We start from the raw sequence: 13,695 nt of genomic DNA, 5'->3' as shown, positions 1-13,695 counted from the left end.
CTGCTTCAGGGCTTGAATCTGGACTAGCTTCTTCCTTTTCTTGTTTCCTAAGGGTCCTCGAAATAAGGTTTGGATTTTCAAATATAGGTGATGGATTTGGATCTGGATTAGATCTGGCGTAGCATGTCTTCTTCTTGGGAGCCAGCTTCTAAGTTTCCTGACCTCTTTAAAATTTTGTATAAAGTACTGTGAATCGGGCAGTGGTTAGGAAATTAGTTCAGGTTCCCCAACGGAATCGCCAATGATGTTAACACTCAGGTTGTTCCTTTTGACTTCCAAGGGAATACGGCCGAGGTAACCACAAACCAACTTTGGATTACAGGTTCTAGCCTACCTGCAATCAGAGAGGGCTCTCTCTTTTGATTTAGCTTTGTTTTTAGGATTTTAGGCTAGTTATGAAGTATAAGGTTTTGTTTGAATTTTGGTTGTCATCTGTTGTCTGAAGAAGGGTTTGCAATGATCAAAGAGGGTTTATTCCATTGGGCAAATGGAGTCCATGACTGATTATTACTTAGTGTCTGTGATAAAGGAGTGTTACTGCAGAGCCAGATAGGTATCCATGATACAAACCTTTGATTTGAGAAGAAATAGTATAGAATCACACCATGAAAGGCAACAAAGATTTCTTTCTTGGTGATACAGAACATAAAAGGCTGAATCTTATTCAAGAGCGAAAGAGAATTCTCGAATAGAATTTACCATAAAATTAGAGTAAACAGGAGCATTTAAGAATTCCATATTTAGAGCTAATCTTGAAGAAAACATAGTTAGCAGGAATGATTGAGTTTAGGGTGTCTTACTGGACAAATCCTGAACTATTCATTTTCCTTCCTACTAAGAAAACATATATCATAGATGAGTTATGTAAACATATAAAACATAAAGACAGTTAGGAAAACACTTATTGTATCCTGAGAAAACACGAGAGTTCTGCAAAAGCCAACAATCCCATCACAACACGTCCAAGCATAGCCCAGTTGAGAAAACCAGCAGCTTCTTGTATTATACTTCTCAGAATATACAGCTGAGTTCTCCAGAACAAATAAACAACAATCCCCAAATAAGCTAAGCGGGGCGTATATATACAAAATTATCTTTACAAAATATCTCGAAATGAGTCATTGACTCATAACTTTCTCTACCAACTCTCAAAAATAGTGGATACAATAGTTATTGCTATTAAAGAAGATTGATTACAGCTAGTCATTCCTGTCATAGATATTTGACTTTTGGAGCGTCCTGGGACGGCTGAGCACCTTTGCATTGATTTTAAGAATTCTTGCGTTTATGCTGCCCTGTCATGATGTTGCTGCGTTGGACACATTAATTGCATGATCCAGATGTACCCAGGCACTGCCTTTTTTTATCTAGCTGTCTTCCACTGTTGCTTTAAGTAGATTTGATACGTGAGTCATTTTGAAAATGCTGACTTTAGGCCAAAATTAATTTATCAAAGTATAGTTTCTATCATACTCCACCATTATTCAGTGGGCAATTGGTGCCTCTGCATTTTGATTAGAATTTCATCAGCTTCAGTGTATTTGTAATAATTGGGAGTAACTGCAAAAAGGTGCCTGATCTCATGCTCAATAAAAAATAGATTTTCCAGCTTATCGTAAAGATCCTGCCCAGATGGGGGCCCTGCTTCCTCTGGAGCGCTTGCAGATGCTGTTATTTGATTTGTTGCAAAGCTGTTGACCCTTTTGGCATAATGTTCATGTGATAACAATCTTCCTGCATTGGTCACCAAACTGGGGAGGCCCCTGTTATGTAGAACTGTGATTTTTGCAATAAATTCATTCACTTCTGCTTGTATTTCCTGACACTTTCTCTCCAATGACTGGACATAACTTCTCAGGGTAAGCACCCTTTTTATCAGCAGAATAGTATCAGTCCTGTCTCTAATGCCCATTCCTGCTAGCTGAAGGCCAGTCCGATTGTTGAGGACATTTATCATTCTATTGGCTATTTCAGGCATACTCCCTAAAGATGCCCTGGCTCTTTGATTTTCAACTTGAGCTCTGCTCAGAAGATTCATTTGTTCATGAACTGTTTCAATGGACTGCCATTGGTCTGTAATAGATTGGCCAATTTTAGCCCATAGAATTTTCTTTACATCAGCTATAGTTTTGTTCATGGTTAATTCATTTTCCAACTCCTTTATCTTCTTTTCCAGGGTTCTTATTTCTCTTGTCCTCTCAGCCACATTCTGCTTTGATTTATCATATTTCTCTTCCAGTGTAGCCAATTTTTCTTTTGCTACCTTTAGTTCTGCCATCTGTGCCTCAAGAGCCTCCAGTTCCTTCCTCATATTCTGCATGTCAAGGCTGGGTGCCTGCTCTAGTGCTGCCACATCTGGTGCTGGTGCTGAAGGGCCTGCTTCTGATGTCCTTTCTGGGGGAGGAATTATTACTTGAGGAGTATCCTCAAGATTTATAACCTTCTGAGGTGGCTGAGACACCTGTTCTCCTTCCTTTTGCTTTAAGGCTGCCTCCAAAGCACCTTCTGTTTCCACTAGCCTTTTGTGCAAAGCCACCAGCATGGCCGTCACATCTTGATCTCTTCTTTGCTGGGCAACATCTTCAGTCTGAGGGTGAAGGGTTGGTGGTAGCTTAATCAGCGTCTTCAAAGCTGCAATGTCCTCATCTTTCTTCTTCATTAATGCTTGCACTCCCTTAGGTTCATTTGGATCATGGCCCAATTCTATGATGATTTCTTCCAAGGACTTGATTCTGTTATCCTTGGCTTGAGAGGAAGCTTTCTCTAGCTCCAATTGAGCAGTAGTGTTATTCAGGGAGTTCTGCAACCTATGTGCCAATAGGGTCTTATCAGCCAGTGTGGCATAAACCATCTCCCATGTTTGTTTGTGCAATTCTATCTGATCCATAGGATGGATGTCCTTGGAAAAGACCTCTAGGTTGGTCCTAATATAGTCGGCAGCTGACTGAGGCTGCAGCATGGTGGGCCTAAAATGACTAAGAGTCATTTTTCCCTCTTGAATATCATAGGCTGACATAAGCCTTTCTTGATTGGTTGGTGCCATATTGAGCAACTAGTTATAGAGTTGGATTCTAATTGGCTCATTTCTTGCTTTTATCTCTATAAACTGCTTCTTGATGCTAGACTCAGACCTTGTCTGCTGCCCTGATGAACTAACTTCTCCTCCATGTTGTATTTCTTGTTCTTGCTGAAATGAACTGGATGATGTTTCAATGTTGGGAGGGAGCATGGTACCAGTGGGTCTTTCAGGCATCTCCTCCTCAGAAAAGGGATTCAGCCTTTGTCTTTTCTCACCTTGTTGATCTGTTGAAGTGGTGAGAGGAGTTTCCTCCTGCCTATCTCTCTTCCTTGTTCTTTCCTCATTAGCTGGAGTTTGCAGCACCGAGGTTTCCACTGTTACCTCCTGCCTAGGAGGGACTTTTTCCTGAGTTTGCTGCTCTGTATTTGAAGGTGCCTCAGCCATCTCTTCTTGTCATTCTGCTTGCTGCTCTATGTTAGAGAGTGGCTCCTCTTGTTGCATCTCTTTTCCTTTAGCTGTAGTTGCTGCTTGAGTAGAGGCTTGGGCAGATTGCTGGGGAGTAGTAGAAGAGGAAGCAGCTACTCCAAGATGCTTGAGTACTGGGGAGTAAACCTGTCCAAAAAATTCTAAGTCAACTAATTTTTCTAACTGCTTCATTTCTTTTTGTGACATTTCTTCCCTAGAAGTGGGATTCTGACATGTTCATAGCTGGAAAGTCTGTATCTGACTCTTCTAAGACTTATAAAATGATTAGGGTCATAGGGTGACCAAAGGAAGCTTGTTTGCAGCTGAAATCTCTTTAGAATTTTATCTGCTTCTTGCCATGCTTCTTCTCTTTTGTTGAAAATGAATGGGCCCAGTTGGTGTTTGATTTTCAGATGTGCTTTCTTATTTCTGCTATGAAAATGAATCATGTCTGCATTTCCAAATTGCCGGAAATACTCTAATGCAAAAAGTCTCATGGGGACATACTTTGGCAGTCTGTAAGGGGCTAGCTCACAACCATATATTCTAATTACTGTGTGGTCTTGGTAGAAGTACCAATCTCCAATGCTATAATTCTTTGAAAGCTGGAGGATCTTCTGCATATCGTCAGTGAGTCTAGGAGGAGGAGAACTCTGTAGCAGAGACAAGGCCGGATAGATGAACAGATCAATGAACTCACAATAGCTGTATGGGGAGCAAGAGATATGGTGACAAACTGATGACCAAAATACCACTGACCTCCTGTTTCCTTTTGCATCCAGCTTTCTCAAGGAGACAGGGAAACTATCAGGCTGAAAATATAACATTAAGTGATATATATAGGAGGTGTACTTGAATACCCTTTCCCTCTCCAGATTCATGAATTGCTCATGAATCTTGTCAGCAATGAATGTGGCATAATCATACTGGGGAGCAGGAGGCTGCCCTGGAGTGAACATGGATAACATCACCAAGGTTGTATCATCCACAAACTCACTGGTATTGAATCCCAGAAGGCAGGATATCATGTCCACTAGCAGTCTCTCTGCATCATTGAACCAGACATGTAGATAAGGAGAAGGTTGTCGGGGCTGATATTCTGGTTTCATGAACAACTGACCAATCTTTGTGACCTCTGAGCTGGGAAACTTGGCAGCTTCTTGGAGCAGAAAATTCATAGAAAGGGGGACCAGAGATTTAGTTGGTTTAAAATTCAGCATCTGATTTATGGATTGTGGAGTGATGTGGAATAAAATATTCCCAGATGAACTCAAGACTGCTCTTTGAGAGGGTTCATAGTGTTCACAACACTGATGAATGAGGTCTGGGAACACATTGACTTGAGGTAGGTAATAAATGGGCAAATTAGACTCCCAGATACCTATGTCATCAGCACCACTCGTGTATTTATCCCTCAGCTCACAAACAGTGTGTACATGATATTTGGTAGTTATCTCAACTGTCTCTTTAATTTGATGATCCCGGTCAGCAAGGGCCAGCCAGTCTAGGTTCCTCTGTGGGGCACTGAGGGGAGTAATGTTCAAGGCCACAGGGGTCTCCATGCTTCACTTATCCTCTGAACTGGATTTATACTTGAATTGTGGATGAATGTGGTGAGTTTTGACAGAGAAAGAGATTTTCAAGGAGAAACAGGGTAGTTTTGGCAAAATTGAGGTGAAACGCTGTCAAAGGGGGTGAAACAGGGTGAATTATCTTGCTGCGGCGCGCCCTGCGACACGAAAACTTTGTGAAAGGTCTGGGTTAAGCACAATGCAGTGAATGAGGGGATTTTGATGAATTTGGGACCTCCAAGAGATAATAGTTCAGTCTTTGAAGGTATAGGAGTTCGGAATGCCGGATAGTGGTTATTTTGTGTTTTTAACAGAGGAAGACTGAAAAATCAGTTGGTGGGAGAAAGAGGTAAATACTTGGTTGTGGCGCGACGGGGGGAAGATGACCGTGCGGAATTCCGGCTACAGTAGCTCAAGGACGAATTTCTGGAGGTTGGCGGAAGAACGACGTAAATGCATGCAATCAACAGAGTGCTCAAATATATGAAAAATACAAAAAACCATGACTTTTGCACGATAATATGGAAAAATTGGTTTTTGGCACCTTTTTGATGGATGACGTCAGCATGACGTCATTGGTGGGGTCGAGTACGGCGAGATGACGTGTCAACCGTTGATTGGGTCGATGTGGACGAGCGACGTGGCAGACAGGTCGGAACAATGGCGGAATGGAAGCTGACGTAACGCTGATGCGGCAATGGCGTGGAGCAGAAAGGGAGAGCGGTAAGCGGTATTATCGGACCGCTTTTGGTACAGGCCCGGTTTGTGTCGGAAGCCGCCCGATACAACGAGAAATTGACACGCACCACAGGCCCTACGTCATCCTCTGACACTTTTCGGGCACTAAAGGACGGCGATCGGGGGCGGTCCGAAATCGCCGAGGACCGTCGGATGGGAGGGCCCGGATCCGACGGATGACGGGACGCGGAGATGGCAGAGCGATACGGCGGGGCCCGTCTAATAAACAATTGTTATTTCTGGAAAATTGCGCCGGGACAAAACTTTGGATAAATGAAATTGTGGGTTTTCTGAGGTTTTCGGGGATAAATGGTAAACGATATATCCATTTATAAGGTGCGCTTAGGGTTATTAAATCAACCGGGTGTTGATTCAATTCCCAAAAATAAAGTATGAACAGATATTCCATGGGACTCCGACTTTCTCACACTTCCAAACTTTGGGATATATGGCTAGATTGCCCAAGGGGGGGAAATATATATATTTCTGGGATTTTTTTGCACAATAATGCTATAATAATAGGGAATGGGAGAACTTAGGGAGCTATATAGTAATTTTAGAAGTTAATATGAATTTTGAGATGTGGAAGAGAAACAGAGAGCTAAGTTTAATGAGTAAACTTAGATTTAGAAGCAGATGAGGGTGAGGAATGATTTTACACAAGAAATGTGGCTTCTTTTCAGAGAAGAAGATCACAATTTGTCATGAATTTTTCAAAGGAGAAATGCAAGGAGAACTATTTAGGGAGATCCTAAAGTCCTCAAGGGGATGTTAGAAAGAGAATCTCTGGGGAAAACAGGGGAAGTTAGACATGCTTCACTGTGCTGTCGCCAAAATGTTGAAACAGGTGAACCTTCTCTTGCCAATATATGCTTTCTGTCAAGGCCAGCAATATAAATGAAAACGAGCTTCTGCAACCCCTTTCTACCTACCCATCTTAATGCCTAGCATTTTTTGTTACTTCAGGGAGGGTGCACTTAGACTTGCAAACCCTCAGTTTCTCTTTTTCTTTTCTTTTCTTTTCCTTTTGAGTTTCTATCTACAACTACCCTTATCACTTCCAAGGTCCTAGATTAAGCAGTTGGGTACCTTCGTTCTCTACCTAATCTACTAATCTGCCAAGATTAGACAGTTTGGACAGATTCTCTTTCTCTAGTCTACAACATCAATTTAAACATGGCATGATCCAGATTAGGTTGTTGGATCACCCATCCAGAAGTAGGACACTATCCAAACTATGTACAGACATGTTCTTCCACAGAAATATGGGATCTTTGCATCATCAAAGTAGAACATATTTGGAATTTCCCCTGCCAATCATGAAAAATGAAACCTATTGGTATAGGAGGCTAACACATTGATCAAGGAATAATACCAAAAAAGATTGTGTTTGGATGGATGGGTCGTCATCAATAGAAGGAAGAAAGTATGAACATAAAAAAATCATATTACTTGATTTCATCACATGTATAATGTTTAGTTACAAATATTTGAGGAAAAAGCTTTTTGAAAGAGGGTACTATGATATAACCCCAAGGGGGGCATATATTAGGTGAAATCCATATCCAATAGTGGTCATCCTAATAAAGGGTCCACATGCATAATTTTTGAATAGGTATATGTATAGATATATTGTAGTCATATTGAAGGAACATGTGATATGGATGTATGAATGTACTGTAAAAAAATGGTCTAAGATTCCTTGACATTTGTGGACTACTCTGATGTAGCCTCGACGATGGGTCTAATTTCAATGAAATTGAGTAGATTAAAAAGTGAAGTCTGAGCATGGGAGCATAATAAAAATATAATATGAGATTGGAATTGGAGTTTATTGATATGGAGATGGAATTTCTTGGTCGTAATATGAATCATGTGGCTCCATCCCCTTTTTACTTGGCTCGCATGTAGGAGTTAGAACATAAAAAAAAAAAAAATATATATATATATATATATATATATATATATATATATATATATATATATATATATATATATATATATATATATATATATATATATATATATATCGTAAAAATTCAAGAGGCCTCCTAGTAGCTGAAAACTCGGGCCATTTGGATTAAGGAGTGGAATTAGAATACCCATTTTTTCTAGAAATTTTCTACTTAAAGGAGGAATACAAATGCTATCTTGGAAATTGAGTCTTCTTTGGTTGGTAGATTTTTTGGTAACACAAACATTCAGAGGGAGGTTGTTCTTTGTTTTGAAGGCATTTTCTCAGCACAAAATGGGATTGAAATCTATGATCAACTCTGGGGTTTTGATTCCTTTCTAAGCATGCTCATAGCATAATCAAATGTTGCTTTGGGTAGCCCTGTTTCTATTGCAGAGATATCCATGGTCCTTAAATCCTTCGCAAAGGACAAGTGTCTTGGCCTTGATGGGTGGAATGTTGAACTTTTTTGAATTTTTTTGATATTATGCGGTAGGATCTCTTGAATATGGTTGAGGATTCATGTATATCTGGTCAAGTATCTAGGCTGATTAACTCACCCTTCATAGCCCTTATCCCAAAGTCTTCTCACCTGACTTCCTTCTCAGATTTTCGGTCAATTTCCCTTTTTAACATTACATATAAGTTGATATCCAATATCATTGCTCATAGGATAAAGAAAAACTCTCTCAAAACATACATCTCCAGAAAAATTCAGGTTCCTTTCCAGACGTCAAATATAAGATGTTGTTTCTATTGTGCAAGAGTGCATACACTACATCCATACAAACAAGAAAGAGGCTCTAATTATGAAATTGGGCTTCATAAGGCCTATGGCAGTGGTGATTGGCCCTTTTTGAGATTGATTCTTACAAATATTGGGCTCTCTGTGGAAAATGTTGGTTGGATTATGGCATGTTTAAGATCTATTAATTTTGTTATTTTGATAAATGGTTCCCCATCGAATTTCTTTCGAGTCAAGAGAGAGCTACAAAAAGGATACTCTTTGTCCCCGTTATTATTCATTCCAGTCACAGATCGTCTAAGAAGGACTATTGGGGAGGCATGTATGCGAGGATATTTCCATGGATTGTAGGTATCTTGTAGAGTCTTTGTCACATATTTATTTTTTGTTGATGATGTTCTTACTTTTGGGTAGGTCTCCTGGGCCCAATGGAATGTTTTACATCCCATCTTCACTATATATGGTTCAACATCTGGGTTATATACAAATGGTAAAAAATATGTGTTGATTCATTCCTTTGGAGATGTTGAGGAGATATCCAACATTGATGAGCTATTAGGGGTAGCAGTCTCACACATAGAATATGGTCTCACATACTTGGATTTTATATTGAAGCCAAATAAATATAGGATTTCATAATGGAATTGGTTATAAGAGAAGTTCCAGACGCACCTATCCTTATGGACACATTGTTGGCTATCTCTGGGAGGAAGATATATTCTCATTCAATTTGTATTGCAATAGATATTTTTGTATTGGATGCACCTATTCTTTCTTCCTATGAAAATCATCTAGAAAATTAAGGCTACCATGGTACATTTCCTTTGGTCATCGGCTAGGGTGGAGAAAAATTTCCATTTGCTTTGGTTTGATGCCATTACAAAAGGGAAGGATATTGGTGGATGGGGCATTCTGGACTTAAGGGTTTTTGGAAGGGAAATATTGACAAAGAGTCTATGGATAGCTTTCTGTGGTAAAGATATATGGTAGCAAATAATACATAATAAAAAATTGAAGCACAGGTTGTTAATGGACTGGTACAGGTGTGGTGAGGTTGGAATGAAGAAAGGGTCTTATATATGGCAAAGTTTCTATAAGTTCAAAAGATGGTTCCTTGATAATCTACATTAGTTTTATGGTAAGGGCAACAAAATCCTAACTGGGATCGACACAATACAAGGGGTCATCAATTTACATGTCGGTGTCATTGATGCATTACATGCAAAACGGTTTTTCTTTCTTGACCAGGCTATTGGACACGGGAATGACTCTTACCCGTACCCATATTGGAAGGATGTTATGGAGGTTAGATTGTCTAGTACAAATGAAGACTTATAAAACTACTTCATTAATGATATTTGGCTTGATAGTCTTGTTAGGAAGGCTCAAGGAAAGGATCTAGTCTGGAATAGAGCCTTGCACAATGGACTTGTGGTGAGTTTAGACATATATACATATATTTCTTGTAATATCAATCCCTAGAATGATAAATGTTGGTACAGGAAGGTATGGACGTTGGACGTGTATCTAAAAATTATTATTTTATGTTGGTTAGCATGGAAGAATATAATTATTACCTCATAAATTTTTTGTAAAAGGGGCTTCCTTAGCCTCGGTAGGTGTTCTTTTTGTGGGGAGTCTCAAGGGAATGTCTACCACTTTTTTTTACAATGTCCCTTTTCTCGGGTGGTGTGAGCGAGAGTCTTGAATTATCTCTAGCTTACTTCCATTTGGTCTTTCTCCTCGCTTGAAACTTGTTATCAATGGTGGTCCAACTAACAAGGGAAGGACAAGTCTATCCCTCTATACATTTCCTAGGAGATTTGGTGTGCAAGGAATTCTTTTATTTTTGAAGATAGACCCATGAATATGTCTAATATTTGTACAAACATTCAGACTTGGATGGCATTTGGGAGGAAACTTAAACACGTTGACAGGATTCCCGAGTTGATGAGAAATCATATGCAAGTATATTTTCCAGCTAGCTTCTTCAAAGGTGCATCTCAATTTGGTAGATGTGAACGTGGGTATTTGTTGAGGATCAATCCACAAATTTAATTTATTCTCTTCTAGTATGGCAGAGAGGGCACAAAATCTAGAGCATAACTATTAGATCTCAGGGGATTGTTGTTTTTTTATGAATTACATTCTATGAAGAATCTAAATCCATTATTGATGGGGTCACTGGGAGATATAATTTTTCAGCTCCCAATCTATTCAATTGGTTGGATCACATTGAGATGTTAAAATAGTCCTTCGCTGACTTGTCGTTCAAGCATGTTTACAGGGAACTAAACAACATGGTTGATGGGTTAGCAAAGAAAGGTCTATTTGAAAATCTGGGTATATTACATTACATGATTAGAGGTGAGGATGCAGTGTTGGAATAGGGTGAGATTTCCCTATGTTGAATACTCTTGTAGCTTTAGGTGTTCTTTTTCTGCTATTACATTTTGGATTTTTGGACTTTATTTTTCCTGACTGGGTAAAAGATATTTATAATATGATCAACCCCTTTAGATATTTGGTTTGACTAAACTAGTAAGATGATGGACAAATATGAATTCCTATTTTATTTTAGGCTTGTGGATATTTTTGGTGGAGATGGATTATTGAAGACTTTACTTGTATATGTAGTATCTAGATGAAATATGTACTAAATTTCCTCTTTTAATAGAAATCCAACATTTTTTCCTCTAAAAAAAGTAATGTATTGGGCTATTTGGAGGATATTCTCCTATTATTTAAGGAATTACCTTGTAACTAATCTACCTTACCTATCTTGGAGTTGTGCTCCATACTCAAATTTGTGTTTCTTATATATCTTAAGTATTTGGTTCATAATAAAAAGTGTGGCTTTTAAATATAAAAAAAATGTTAATAAATACTTCCTGCAATAAAGAAGGGGTTTTTCTCTAATATAATCCTTTATAACATGATCATTTTTACATTGCAATCACAGCAATAAAAATAAGTATGTAATGGAACCTCATCCTCAAACACAAAAGTGGAGATGGAATGTAATAGAGCCACCATATATATATATATATATATATATATATATATATATATATATATATATATATATATATATATATATATATATATATCCAAGATTAACACATGTGGGTTGTCACTAAGTCACTTAATGAGTTCCTTTAGGATTTTAGTCATTATTTTTTACCTTTAATTACTAATGATTATTCTTCCTCTAGCAGAGGCAACACAGTTTGTTATAGATAACAAAGCATTGCACATCCTAGCATTGGGGTTTATGCACAACATGAGAGATTCCTTAAGAGTAGACAATAACAACATTAATGAGGCACAATGACATATCATATGGACAATGACTTAGAGGGCACATGCATGTCATTACAACACATGTGTTATACCTTTCACTTAAGAGTAGTTCTAATTGTAATGGATGATAAGAAATTAGGAGTGATATATTTTCAATGTCAAATTAGGTTCTACTATTTTATCAATGAGCTAATTAAACAATGTAAACTTTGAAATGGGAACTATAAACTCAAAAAGGGAACTCTAGCCAAAAAAAACCCAAACAAACATGAAAAACAGTGCTAAAAATGAAAAGTGTGTATACTGGAACAATGTTTTTTTTTAGGGTCAATTTTCAACATTTTTAAAAAATGGCAGTAAACCGAGTTTTTTTGTGCAAAAAAAATTGTTTTTGAGGAAAAAACGCACGAATGTTTTTGGTAGAATAACATTTTTCTTTTCTAGGTATAATTTTAGCATTTTTTAGTAATGACGATAAAAATAAAATAATGGGATTTGAAACACATTAAAATTCCATTAGTTTTCATCCATGTTGTTAAACATATAATAACATGACACTAAATATCTCTAAAATTCTAATTGTTTTCAACCATAACATTAAAGATACAAAAAAATAATTGGAAAATTTCCAAACATAGAATTAAAAAACTCTAAGTTTTCAACACATTATGAACAAATTACATTACTAAATTAATCAAAATGTTAATATTTGTAGATTGAATGAAACATAAATTACATCTCTAAGTTATTGTTGCATTGTAAATATTCTAATCACTAAAAATCATCATAATTAAAACATGTAATCCAACAAACATAAAAATGACTTATAACTTCATTTAACACCATATGGGAATAAGCCCCAAGGGTTAGCTCAACTGGTCAAATAAGTGCCTCACCGTTCGGGAGGTCACAGGGTCAATTCTCTCTGAAGCCCTTGGGGTTAGGCCTAGCTATTGGTCATGGGGCTTGGTACCCTTGATCAAGCTCAAATATTTCCATGGACATAGCGGCCACCTAGTGACCGCGGGTGTCCTTGAACCACACATGAAAAAAACACCATATTTGGAATCAAAATTTTTATTTCAAGATACGATGCAAACATCAATTATATAAATTATCTTAGACAATTATTCAAAACCACTCATATTTTCTTGCACACCATAAAAATTCACATCTTTAGATGAATGACTGGATTCAGATGAAGATGTTCCATATTCTTCTCTTTCATCAACTAGTGCCCCATCTGAGTCCACATGCATGCCCACCATTTCAGGTTTCAAAATTCTTATGGATCTACGATTGGTTTCAACAGACTCCCATCTCAACATTGTTCCTTTTGGTAACAACCTTTTCAGAATATTTATCATCTTAAAGCAAAGATTTCCTCTCTTTGTTAAAATTGAAGTCATAAACAAGTATGTCAACATCCTCCAATTTTAAGAGGTCTATGGGGTGAATATTTATATTTGTACCCTTTCTTTTTCTCTTTCCACCAAGTTTTTTATCAATTACCATCTCTATCTTGTACACACCATCGAATGGGTGTGTATTTTTGGCATACCAATGTACTTCAACACCTGCAACATCTTCATTTTCTGTAATGACCTTTATAACCTTAGCAACCCAAAATGGATATCCATTGGGATCTCTATCTGCTAGCACTGTGATCATGCAACCCTCCTTAATATCCTATACTGAACCCCTGTAAAGGTCTTCCATGGCTTCACGTTGCGCACGAAATCTTTTGGAACCAATATACATTTCTCTTTCCTCTACATGTGAAGAATTAATAATACCTTAAGATTGTTGTTGTTCAACAATGTTTCTTTCCGCATGTTCATTTGACACATTTTATGGCTAAATAAATGGAATTTTCAAAGGTATATCTTCATTTGTTGTT

This window comes from Pinus tabuliformis, chromosome 5_2, assembly GCF_031772625.1.
Source record: "Pinus tabuliformis cultivar Carrire ecotype Pingquan chromosome 5_2, CPIR1, whole genome shotgun sequence".
NCBI classification, from domain to species: Eukaryota; Viridiplantae; Streptophyta; class Pinopsida; order Pinales; family Pinaceae; genus Pinus; species Pinus tabuliformis.
This window is presented reverse-complemented; position numbering follows the sequence as displayed.